The sequence below is a fragment of the Eschrichtius robustus genome, chromosome 1 (assembly GCF_028021215.1).
Source record: "Eschrichtius robustus isolate mEscRob2 chromosome 1, mEscRob2.pri, whole genome shotgun sequence".
NCBI lineage: Eukaryota > Metazoa > Chordata > Mammalia > Artiodactyla > Eschrichtiidae > Eschrichtius > Eschrichtius robustus.
Genome location: NC_090824.1, coordinates 74,597,980 through 74,611,028, shown reverse-complemented (window position 1 = coordinate 74,611,028; position 13,049 = coordinate 74,597,980). Strand labels below are relative to the sequence as shown.

The 13,049-nt window shown below is 41.4% G+C and overlaps 1 non-coding gene across 1 annotated transcript; it reads left to right on the top strand.

Annotated features, from left to right (window-relative positions):
• The first annotated feature begins 61 nt into the window (after positions 1-61).
• On the top strand, positions 62-134 carry TRNAR-ACG (transfer RNA arginine (anticodon ACG)). Its single transcript has one exon. It is a non-coding gene; the product is annotated as a tRNA-Arg (tRNA).
• The last annotated feature ends 12,915 nt before the right edge of the window (positions 135-13,049 follow it).

The window sequence follows — 13,049 nt, the reverse complement described above, 5'->3', positions numbered from 1 at the left end:
AGCATAAAACCCTGCAGTATAAGCTGGAAGTATCATCATGGAGAGCTGCGAAATTGTCTCAGGGCCAGTGGCGCAATGGATAACGCGTCTGACTACGGATCAGAAGATTCCAGGTTCGACTCCTGGCTGGCTCGATGGGACGGGTGTTTCCTTTATTGCATACCACGCAATATGGACATAAGCAGTATTTTGAAAGTCTCCCCTTCTTTCTTCTTTAAAATTTCCTCATTATCTCTCGCCCTCATTTTGAGGTCTTAATTTTATTGCGTTTTGCAGCCATTTTATGTCAGCTTTTCCCCTTACCGAATTCAAAGGTGGTTCTTGTGTCACTACTTAGGTCCATCCGAATCCTGAGAAAACCGGGTTGATGGCTGGGGTCTTTGTATGGGCCTTAGTATATTTTTAAATAGATTGTGGCAATTCAGCCACTAAGTCTTTGTGATTCTATGTCTCAAACACAAAAAAAGTAAACAAACACCTAAACACACACACACACACACACACACACACTGATGATAGAGAAAAGGAACTCATGGTGAGGAAATATAGTGAGGAGAGAGGAGTAATGAACTGCCTGGCGGAGGCCTGAGAGAACCTCCACATTTTCCTTTGTGAATGCCTGCTCCAGGGGTGGAAAAGAAGGAAAGGAAAGCAATGAAAGACATAGAAAGGGAATACCTGAAGGCAGGGAGGCCCGAAGTGCTGAGGGCCTGGCAGCAGGGTTGGAAACAGAACACAGTACAAAAGGCCCGAGGCAGGAGGCGTTGACAGAATTTAGGGACCGACTGACAGGGAGCGTGATAAAGGGAAGTCTGTGGGTGATAACCCAGGGCTCTGGCCTCTGTAGAAGCTGGTTTAGGGAGAATCAGGGTTTGGGTTTGAAAATGCTAAATTGGACGTCTAGGGGGCGCTGTGTAATAGAGAGTTGGATGAACAGTGATCTGAACCAGACAAGATTTGGAAATCGCCGGAAGAGAGGTAGTGACTGAAGCTATGAGACTGAATGAGATCACCGTAGCCCGTGGGGGATCAGAGATCTGAGAAATACGGAACGGGTGGATGGGATAAGCTATAAGGAGCCCGGGTGCAATGTAAGTGCCCCAAAAGGATGAAGATTAGAAAGCTAAAGAAGAAAATGCCTATGAAGCCTAAGAGAGTTGGAGGTGATTTTGTCCCATCTTCTTATTATTATTACTAGACTTTCTTTTTTTTTTAATAAATGTATTTATTTATTTATTTATTGGCTGCGTTGGGTCTTCGTTGCTGCACGCAGGCTTTCTCTAGTTGCGGCGAGCGGGGGCTACTCTTCGTTGCGGTGCGTGGGCTTCTCATTGCAGTGGCTTCTCGTTGCGGAGCACGGGCTCTAGGTGCACGGGCTTCAGTAGTTGTGGCTCGCGGGCTCCAGCAGTTGTGCTTGCGGGCTCTAGAGCACAGGCTCAGCAGCTGTGGCGCACGGGCTTAGTTGCACCACGGCATGTGGTATCTTCCCGGACCAGGGCAGGCGGGTTCTTAACCACTGCACCACCAGGGAAGCCCCTAGACTTTATTTCTTAAAACAGTTTTAGATTTACAGAAAACTTCAGCAGGTAGTACAACACAGCCAGTTCTCTCATGCCTCCCTACAGCTTTCCCTATTATTAACATCTTAACATTAGTATGGTACATTTATTACTATTCATGGACCAGAATTGATACATTATTATTATTAACTAAAGTACATAGTTTATTCAGATTTTCTTAGTTTTTACCTAATGTCTTCTTTCTGTTCCACCATCCCATCGAGGATACCATATTACATATAGTTGTCATGTCTGCTTAGGCTCCTCTTGGCTGTGACAGTTTGTCAGATGTTCCTTGTTTTTGATGACCTTGATAATTTTGAGGAGTACTGGTCAGGTATACTGAAGGACACCTCTCTATTGGAATTTTTCTGATGGTTTTCTCATAATTAGACTGGGATTATGGGTTTGGGGGAGGAAGATCACAGAGGTAAAGTGCCATTTTCATCACATCATATCAAGAGTACATACCATCAATATAATTTATGACTGTTGATGTTGACCTTTATCACCTGGTAGAACTAGTGTTTATCAGGTTTCTCCACTGTAAAATTACACTCCTTCCCCCCCCCCCCTTCTATCCTGTACTCTTTGGAAGGAAGTCACTTGTGCATTCCACGCTTAAGGAGTAGGGAGTTATACTTCCCCTCCTTTAGGCTGGAGTGTCTACAATATTTATTTGAATTCTTCCCTGCAGTTCTTATGAGTAGGGAGTTGACAGGAAGTGGGTGAGTGCTCTGCCGACATTTTAAGAAGAAAAAGAGTTGCTGGGGAGGCCTGCTTGTTCTCTGCCCCAGCTGTGCCCAACCAAACTCTACATTCACAGAAGACTTATTAGATGTTGTTTTGTCTTCAGAAGCTAATTATCTGGGCTGTGGACCATCTGTGCTCCTGGAATCTTCCTCCTGATGTCAAGCTGGAGGCTGCTCTGTTAACTAACCCCTCCATGGGTGAAAGGGAGAGAGGAAATCTGTGAAACAGTAATGTCAATTTTGCCATCAGTTAAAATAATTTTCAAAGGATTTGCATAAAAAGAGCCTAGAATTTCTGACTGACCTTAAAGTAAACTTAGATGGGCTGAATTTCATTAGTCTGGGATGTCTTTGTTTTTTCATTCAAAATGGCCTCCGCTATGTGGCAAGCATAATGCTGAACAGTTCCCGGGAATTCCACACCAAATTGCTCCCTGCCTGTCTTACAGCACTTTGCTTTGCCTTAAAGAACAGCGTGGTCTGTAGGTCTGTCTATATGAGCTACAGAGGAGCAGAAGGAACAGACTGAAAAAGAAATAGAGAACCTTTTAAAGGACTTGGCCCTAGGCATAAAGTCAGAGTTGGTGAGGTCCATCTTATGCTCTCCTTCCCTCTGCTCTGCTCTCCTTGCTGAACTTTTGTGCTCAGAAGCATGTCAGTCACTGTTATACTATAGGATGTAGGCCTTTGCTGGGATGAATACAGGGAGGTGGTAGGTGAGAAATAATGTTACTTTCTCCAACAGGAGCCAGTGACAAACAGTCTAGAGCACTGGACACTTTTTTGGAAGGGAAGAAGTACCCACTCCCAGATAACCCTCCTGTTGCCCTCTAGCATTCCTCACCTTCAGGCCCAGTTCTTCTACCTGCTTCTGTTTTTATGTCCTTGTTTAAACACTGCCAGTGCATTGTAAACCCTCCTTTCACCTTTTCTTGGGCACCCCTCCTTCTTCAGCCCTCGCCTCCCTCCCCAGGCCCACCTTCACTCACCTCTGTGCCTGCCCAGCCAGCTGCACTCTTCAACACCAAAATAATGGCCCATTTGACCCTCCTACTGCTCCAAATTGCTTCTTCACAATCAAGGCTGTCCTCCAGCTACAAAAGTGGCAGAGTTACTGAAGCAAAATAATCTGTGCCAATTTGCATTCTCTTCCTTGTCATCTCTATTATACAGTATTTATCTGTCAAAATGAATAGAAAGTAGAAACTGTTCTGGAACATAGAAAAAGATGGAAAACTACCCAATTTGTTTATGAAGCCAGAATATACCTAATATCAAAATCTGTCAGAAATAGGACCCGCCCCCTCCACACAAAAAAATAAAGCAAACCTATAGACCTGTCTCACTTAGGAATATAAATGTAAAAATCCTAAAATATTTAAGATTAACAATAAAAGTCAATAGTATATTAACATAATAATATACCAGAACCAATTAGGGTTTATCTCAGGAATTAACACAAGGTTAGGTATTAGGAAATTTATTTATATAATAGGTCAAAAATAAGGCAAGCGAGAAAAACATTTGATCATTTTTAGTAGACATCAAAGAGAACATGGTAAGTCAATTCCATTTTCTAAAACATTCTTAATAGTCTTAATATTCTTTATATATAAACACATATATGTGTATATGAAGTCAACAATTCATGTAAAGATAAAATAATACAAGAATGTCTTGTCTCATCACTGTTATTTAATATTATTCTGAAAAATCCAATACAATAAGACTGGAAATTTTTTAAAAGCAGTTATAACTTTTGGAAAGAGGCACATTTATCATTGTTTGCAGATGATATGATCGTATACATAGAAAATCCATGAGAATCAATTCTAAAATGATGAGAATTAATAACAGCATTCAGCGACATCACTTAATACAAGACAAATACAAAACATATCTGTAGCCTTCTTATAAACTAAGAATAACCAGTTAGAAGACATAATTAATAAAAATATCCCGGAACTTCCCTGGCGGTCCAATGGTTAAGACCCCGTGCCTCCAATGCACGGGGCATAGGTTTGATCCCTGGTCTGGGAACTAGGAAATATCCCAATAACATAGTAGTTAAGATCATGGGCGGTGGAGCCAGATGGCAAGAGGTTAAAGCCCTATTTATCCATTTACTAACCATGTGAACCTAACCCCTCTGGCCTCAGTTTCCTCATCCACAAAATAGGAATGTAAATAATAGTTCTTATCTCATAAAGCTGTTATGAGCATTAAATTAGTTAATATAGTAAAGCATTTGGGTGGGGGGTGGGATGAACTGGGAGACTGGAAAACAAATGTAAAATAAAAAAAAAATATATATAGTAAAGCATTTAGAACCTATCTGCACATAGGAGGCCTTCAATATACATTAGCTATTGTGATTAGTTTTTTACCCATTCACAGACGTTAACAATAATATCACCATAAAATACTTAGCTGTAACCTTACTGGAAAATGCGAGGAACTTATATATAGAAAATCATAAAATTTTGCTGAGAGATATAAAGACTGAAAAAAAATAGAGAAACAAGTCATGTTCTTAGGAAAATGAATCTTATAAAGATGCCAATTCTTACCAAATTAATTTCTCACTTTTCCAACATTCAGTCACAATTCTTTTTTTTTTTTTTTAATTAATTAAATTTTTGGTTTTTGGCTGCATTGGGTCTTTGTTGCTGCGCGCGGGCTTTCTCTAGTTGCAGTGAGCGGGGGCTACTCTCCATGGTGGTGTGCAGGTTTCTCATTACGGTGGCTTCTCTTGTTGCAGAGCACGGCCTGTAGGTGCGCGGGCTTCAGTAGTTGTGGCACGTGGGCTCAGTAGTTGTGGCTCACGGGCTTAGTTGCTCCACGGCATGTGGGATCTTCACGGACTAGGGCTCGAACCCGTGTTCCCTGCATTGGCAGGTGGATCCTTAACCACTGCGCCACCAGGGAAGTCCCTCAGTCACAATTTGAATGGAATCCTTTGTTACTTGATAAAATGATTCTACCATTCATTTGTAATAAAAAGCAGACAAGAAAAGCAAAGAAGGGACTTTCCTGATGGCGCAGTGGCTAAGACTCCGCACTCCCAATGCAGGGGATCCAGGTTCGATCACTGGTCAGGGAACTAGATCCCACGTGCATGCCGCACGCAACTAAGAGTTCATGTGCCGCAACTAAATATCATGCGTGCCGCAAAAGATCACGCATGCCACAACGAAGATCCTGCATGCGGCAACAAAGATCCCGCGTGCTGCAACTAAGACCTGGAAGGAAAGAAACAAGGAAAGAAAGGAAGTAAGATAGATTTTTTTAAAAAGGAAAAGCAAAGAAAAATTTTTAAAAAGAGGAGAAAGGAGACGGAATTTGCTCTACATTTTTAGCCCGTTACCGCAAACCCTTTATGAAACAAGCAATGTATAAATAAATAAAAGGCTACAATGTGCAGTTGGTACAAGAATAGACAGAGGAAAAAAGACAGGGGCTTCCCTGGTGGCACAGTGGTTGAGAGAATACGCCTGCCAATGCAGGGGACACGGGTTCGAGCCCTGGTCCGGGAAGATCCCACATGCCCCGGAGCAACTAAGCCCGTGCGCCACAACTACTGAAGTCCGCGTGCCTGAAGCCCGCACTCCGCAACAAGAGAAGCCACTGCAATGAGAAGCCTGCGCACCTCAACAGGGAGTAGCCCCCGCTTGACGCAACCTAGAGAAAGCCCGCATGCAGCAGCGAAGACCCAACGCTAAATAAATAAATAAATAAATAAAAATAAAATAAATTAAAAAAAGAAAGACAAAACCAATAGCCCAGAAACAGACCAGTTGTATGTGTATACATGCATGATTAAATATATGAATGCAATTTTTTAAAGATATTTTTAATGTGGACCATTTTTAAAGTCCTTATCGAATTTGTTACAATATTTCTGTTTTATGTTTTGGTTTTTTGGCCACGAAGCATGTAGGATCTTAGCTCCCCGACCAGGGATTGGACCCGCACCCCCAGAATTAGAAGGTGAAGTCTTAACCACTGGACCGCCAGGGAAGTCCCCTGAATGCATTTATGATAATAATAAGAGCTAACATTTATTGAGCCCTTATTTTGTGTCAGGTTCTATGGAAAGCACTTTACATTCACAAGAACTCTGAATCTTCACATGAACCCGGTGAGGAAGGAAATGTTATCCATCTATGCGTGAAGGAGCTAAGTCTTAGGTTAAGTGACTTGCCCCCCTAAGAAGGGGTTTAGATGGGGTACAAACCTAGGTCAACTGACTCCAGAGCCTTTGATCTTAACCTTAAGACACATCATCTATAACTTTACTTCTAGAAAGCTATCCTAGACAATGTTCACAAACTAGGGCAAAGATTCATTAAAAGAAATGTCTAGTGTAGCATTATATTTTATGATTACAAAAAATGTATAACAAGTTGGATATCCTATAGGGGTATAGTCAAATAAATCATCCATGCAAGGAAATCTTAAGCAGTCATCATTAAAATCAATGTTGTCAGAGAAAATTTAATAAACATGGAGAAATGTTCATGATATGCCATTAAATGACACAGATTACAAATCGTACATGCAGAATGACTTCAATATGTGCGGGGGGAAATGTATTTTCCAAGTTTTCTATAATAAGCATGTTTATACTATGCGGGAAACATCTTTTCAATGTATCTAAAACCTGTGATCTCCCCTTGATCTTTCTGCTTGTTTCCATTCTTCTTTCTTTTGAAGACCTAGCCAAGGCCCCCCTCCTCTCTAGGCCCCTGTAGCTGTCCGAACTTCAGCAGTCACTCTCACTCATAGCAATAACGTTAACAGTCCTCCTAGGCAGACTAATATTTTTCGGTTTGTTGTTTGTTTTAGTTTTTTTCTAGTTTTATTGAGAAATAATTGACATACATCACTGTATAAGTTTAAGGTGTACAGCATGATGGTTTGTTTTACATATATTGTGAAATGTTTACAACAGTTTTGGCTAACATCTATCTTCTTATATAGTTACAATAAAAAGGAAAAGAAAGAAAAAAATGTTTCTCCTTGGGATGAGAACTCTTAGGATTTGCTCTCTTAACAACTTTCCTATACATCATACAGCAGTGTTAACTATAGTCGCCATGTACCTCCCTAGGACTTATTTATCTTATAACTGGAAGTTCGTACCTCTTGATCACCTTCCTCCAATTCCCCCTTCCCCCACTTTCCAGCTATGGTAACCACAAGTCTGATCTCTTTTCCTATGAGTTTGTTTTTTAGATTTCACATATAAGTGAGATCATACAGTATTTGTCTTTCTCTGGACAGAGTAATATTTATTAAGCTCTACCACAGGCCAGGTACTTTAAATATATTATCTCACCTCAGGACATAATCTTGTCCTAATGCTCAGGACATAATCTTGTGAGGTAGGACTTATTAATATATCTATTTTGTATATGAGAAAACTGAGGTTCAGTGTCTTGAACAAAGTTGTGCTTCAACTAAATAGTAGAGCCAGAATAAGAATCCAGTTCTTCTGATTCCCAACCCATTGCTTTTTCTTTTACAATAGCGTTTCCCCAAACGTGGTCCAAGGACCTTGGGGGCTCCCTGAGTCCTTTTTAGGAGGTGCATGAGGATCTCCTATGTGTCTGTGTGAGGCCAGATTTTCTTTATTCAGCCAAAGCCACATATCATAACAGAAAGCAGATATGAGAATCCAGCTGCCTTCTATTAAACCAGATACCAAGGAGATTTGCAAAAATATAAAACAATATCACTCTTCTCATAAGTTTTTTTTTTTTTTTTTTTTTAATTTATTTTTGGCTGCATTGGGTCTTCATTGCTGCACATGGGCTTTCTCTAGTTGCGGCGAGCGGGGGCTACTCTTCGTTGTGGTGCGCGGGCTTCTCATTGTGGTGGCTTCTCTTGTTGCAGAGCATGGGCTCTAGGCGCGTGGGCTTCAGTAGTTGTGGCACGCAGGCTCAGTAGTTGTGGCTTGTGGGCTCTAGAGCGCAGGCTCAGTAGTTGTGGCACACGGGCTTAGTTGCTCTGCAGCATGTGGGATCTTCCCGGACCAGGGCTCAAACCCATGTCCCCTGCATTGGCAGGCGGATTCTTAACCGCTGCACCACCAGGGAAGCCCCATAAGTTTTTTTTGTTTTGGAAAACACAGTTTTTTAATTAAAATGTATTATTTATGTTAACATGCAATGGGCTTATTATGTTTAATGAATTAATAAATATTTTAAAATTTCCTCAGTTTTTAAAACCTTTTTGATTGGGAAAATATTTAGTTTATTAAATATTGTGAATGTCTAGAATATCAGACACATCATCTCAATATGTAAATATCAAATCACATTTCAAAGTCAAATTAAATTACTTGGATTTTTTTTCTTTGCTTTTCTCTAACAATGACAACTAAGACCATTCTATATTGTATTAGTTTCTTCAGTCTTTAAAATAATTTTTAAAATGATGTTCAAGTAAACTTCCAGCAATTATCTTCAACTTTTTCTGAATAGAAAGTTTCCATTCTTAAGACATAGGCTTGTAATTCATATACTTGATATCACTCAGTGGCGTTTTATCTGTAGCAGGAAGAGGACAATCAAATATCAAGGAATATTAGAAAATCATTTAAGCCTTATTCATTTGCTGCCTCCTTCCCTGTGACATGTACATAAAACTCTTTTGGAAAGACAAATATCATATAATATTGCTTATATGTGGAATCTAAAAAAAAAAAGAAAGATACAAATGAACTTATTTACAAAACAGAAATAGACCCACAGACATAGTAAACAAACTAATGGTTACCAAAGGGGAAAGGGAGAGGGGATAAATTAGGAGTTTGGGATTAACATATACACACAACTATAAATAAAATAGATAACCAACAAGGACCTACTGTATAGCACAGGGAACTATACTTAATATTTTGTAATAACCTATAGGGGAAAATAATCTGAAAAAGAATATATATATATGTGTATATATATATATGTGTGTGTGTATGTGTATATATATGTATATATGTATAACTGAATCACTGTGCTGTACACCTGAAAGTAACACGACATTGTAAATCAACTATACTTCAATAAAAAAATTATTTTTTAAAAAAAGCTCTTTTGGTTCTACGTTTGCCACTAGGGATTAAGTTCTGCGTTTATAAAATTGAGATCTAATCAAGATCATATTTAAATATCAAAGCAGTTGTGACTAACTAGAGCTCGGATACTACCTGACTCCATCTCGGCAAAGGATTATATTCAAGAAACATCCATGCTCAATAAAACCAAGTAATTTTTTTTTCTGATATCCTTCAGGAAAAGACCGATGATAGTCTCTCAGTTTTACTTTTTAATATGAGAAATATCTATAGATAAAACTTACATAAACAAAATCTCTTTGGCGTCCTTAAAAATAGTGGCAAGTAAAAGAGTCCTGAGACCAGAAAGACTGAGAACACCTGTTTTACAACCAGCTGCCCTCCAGGAGCCTCTGATGTTGTAGATAGGGTTAAACACACTGCCCAGTGGGGTAATGAAATTCAAGGCCTGCATGACAGGCACCTTAAAGAAGTTGTAACAAAGGGCTGTGGATCGGATTCCCTGGTGGCACAGTGGTTGGGAGTCTGCCTGCCGGTGCGGGGGAACACGGGTTCGAGCCCTGGTCTGAGAGGATCCCGCATGCCGCCGAGCGGCTGGGCCCATGAGCCACGATTGCTGAGCCTGCGCTCCGCGGCAAGAGAGGCCGCGATGGTGAGGGGCCCGCGCACCGCGATGAAGAGTGGTCCCCACTTGCCGCAACTGGAGAAGGCCCTCGCACAGAGACAAAGACCCAACACAGCCAAAAATAAATAAATAATAAATAAAACAAACAAAAAAACCCAAAATTCTTTATTTAAAAAAGAAAGTGCTGTGGGTATTAAATGACAGTGAGACCTTTTCTAGCTGGAATGATCATGGGGAAGCAGAACTTGAGGTGGGCCTCCAAGATGATAGGATTTTATGAGCAGAAGAGTTCTTGCCAGGTGGACAGAACCATAACAAGCACAGGAAAGCATGAAAGGCTGAGTAAGCCCACTGCAGGGCGGCTTAGGGTGAGTAGAAGGTGTGCGGGGTGGGAAAAGGTTGGAAAGTCGAGCTGCACTGTGAGGGCTTGAATTCCCAGCTAAGCCATGTGGACTGTGTTTGGTATGCAGTGGGGACACCTGACATGTTTTGAACAGAGAAATGACGTGAAGTGAAAATTACAAACTACCTGGGAAAAACAAATCAGAATTATCATAAAAATTGGCCTGGCAGTGGTGTATAAGATGAGAGGAGGGGCAGTTAGGGCAATTTGCAGGGACCCAAAATGAGGACCTGAGTAAGGTGGGGCAGTGGCAGGGGAAGGATGCCCATTGGCCATGCTGACTGGTCTCACAAGGTGGCAGGACATTGGGGAGGTCTTCTGGTTCAGGGCCTGGCTCCAGCTTGGTGGGTCCAGAGCCTCTGGAGAGCCCTGATCTTGTTCTTTGGATAACCCTTTTCTAAACTCTGGGCTAATCATTTACGTTTGGTTACACATTCTTCAGCCAGGCTTAGTACATTTAGGTCTTTCTACATTTCAGTTGTATTTTTCTGAGACCAGGCCTTACTTAGCCACTTTGGCTGGACCTCAGCCACTTGAATATAACTATCTTTTAGGGAAAATTCTTTCTACAGATTGCTAACCTCGCTCATGATGAGTTAACACCTATATTTTCACTATCTCAAGGTATAAGGAGAACTGCCAGTTCCCTTAACAAAACCTAGACCAGGGACTTTCCTGGTGGCGCAGTGGATAAGACTCTGTGCTCCCAATGCAGGGGGCCCAGGTCCTGATCAGGGAACTAGATCCCACATGCATGCCACAACTAAGAGTTTGTATGCGACAACTAAGGATCTCGCTTTCCGCAGCTAAGACCTGGTGCAACCAAATAAATAAATAAACTTTAAAAAAAACAAAAAAAACAAACCTAGTCCAGATCCTTTAGGATGGGTATTGTGGAGAGACTCTTTATGGGGTGAGGGGCCCTCCAGGGGGCGCCGGGTTCCCCTTTTTGTGATGGCTGAGGGAGAATGAAGGCAAGGTCACTCCCTTGAGACCTGGATATTCACCCCTCCTTGAAAGCCTGGAGGGGACAGATTTTGCTTGTCTGAGAGCGCCCTAGTTTCCTTCCAGAGAGCGATCCTATGCCAAGTTCTGGAGGTGATATACTTTGCCTCTCATTATGGAGGAAGAATCAACAAGACTTGGTTCTTTTTTTTTTTCGGCCGGGCTGCGGGGCTTGCAGGGATCTTAGTTCCCTGACCAGGGATCGGGAACCCTGGCCTGGCAGTGAAAGTGCCAATTCCTAACCATTGGACTGCCAGGGAATTCCCAGCAAGACTTGGTTCTTGATCAGATGTGGTAAAAGGTAAGTGAAGAGAGAGAGGAGTGTGAAAGAATGAATGAGAGACAGTAAAGGCAAATCTTTTCTGAAAAATGTGAGGAGGGGGCAGCTGAGGTCCAAGATGCTAACCCTCAGCTCTCGCTCAACCCCTCTGCTTGCCCTCCAAGGCCCCTTCTCATCTCCACAATAGACAAATTTACTACTGCGAACCTTCCATCTCCAGGCAGTGTGAAGAAGGAAAGGACCAAGACACACCACCGTAGTGCTCTCTTCAGGTGCACTGAACACTCTTTGTAAAGAAAAGGGAACCCTCCTACACTGTTGGTGGGAATGTAAATTGGTGCAGCCACTGGAGGACAGTATGGAGGTTCCTTAAAAAACTAAAAATAGAGTTACCATATGATCCAGCAATCCCATTCCTGGGCATATACCCGGAAAAGACGAAAACTTTAATTAGAAAAGATACATGCACCCCAATGTTCATTGCAACACTATTTATAATAGCCAAGATGTGGAAGCAACCTAAATGTCTTTTATCCATTGACAGATGAATGGATAAAGAAGGTGTGGTATATATATATATATATATATATATATATATATACACAATGGAATACTACTCAGCCATAAAAAAGAATGAAATAATGCCATTTGCAGCAACAATGGATGGACCTAGAGATTATCGTACTAAGTGAAGTAAGTCGGAAAGAGAAAGACAAATATCACATGATATCACTTATATGTGGAATCTAAAAAAATTATACAAATGAACTTATTCATAAAACAGAGACAGACTTACAGACATAGAAAACAGTCTTATGGTTACCAAAGGGAAAAGGGGAGGGAGGGAGGGATAAATTAGGGGTTTGGAATTAACAGATACACACCACTATATATGTAAAATAGATAAACAACAAGGACCTACTGTATAGTGCAGGGAACCATCATTATTTGATCTTAGCAAAAGAGCACCCTGAGACAGTCTCCCTGGAAAGTGGTTTGAGAAGCTGGGTAGGCCCTTCTAAATAAGGGTGTCGGTCTTGTGCTTGTTTGCAGTCCCTGACTTTGACACCAGCCAGGGCCCTGCCTTTTTCTAAGCTAAATAGACCGTGGAACTTGGTTCCTCAGGGTGATCTCCTCCCACCCTCTGCTCTCAGAGAAAGAAGTAACCCTCAAACCACACCAGAGGGAAGCAGGAACACAAATGCCTTGTGTCCTTTCCTGTAACCGAGCTGGATGCCCTGCTACTTTATCATACCCGCCCCACTGAGAGCCACAATGACAGAATAGTTCCCTATCCATCTGAGCATCTAGCACTCCTCTGGAGACTATAGTTCTTCAAGAGCAAGA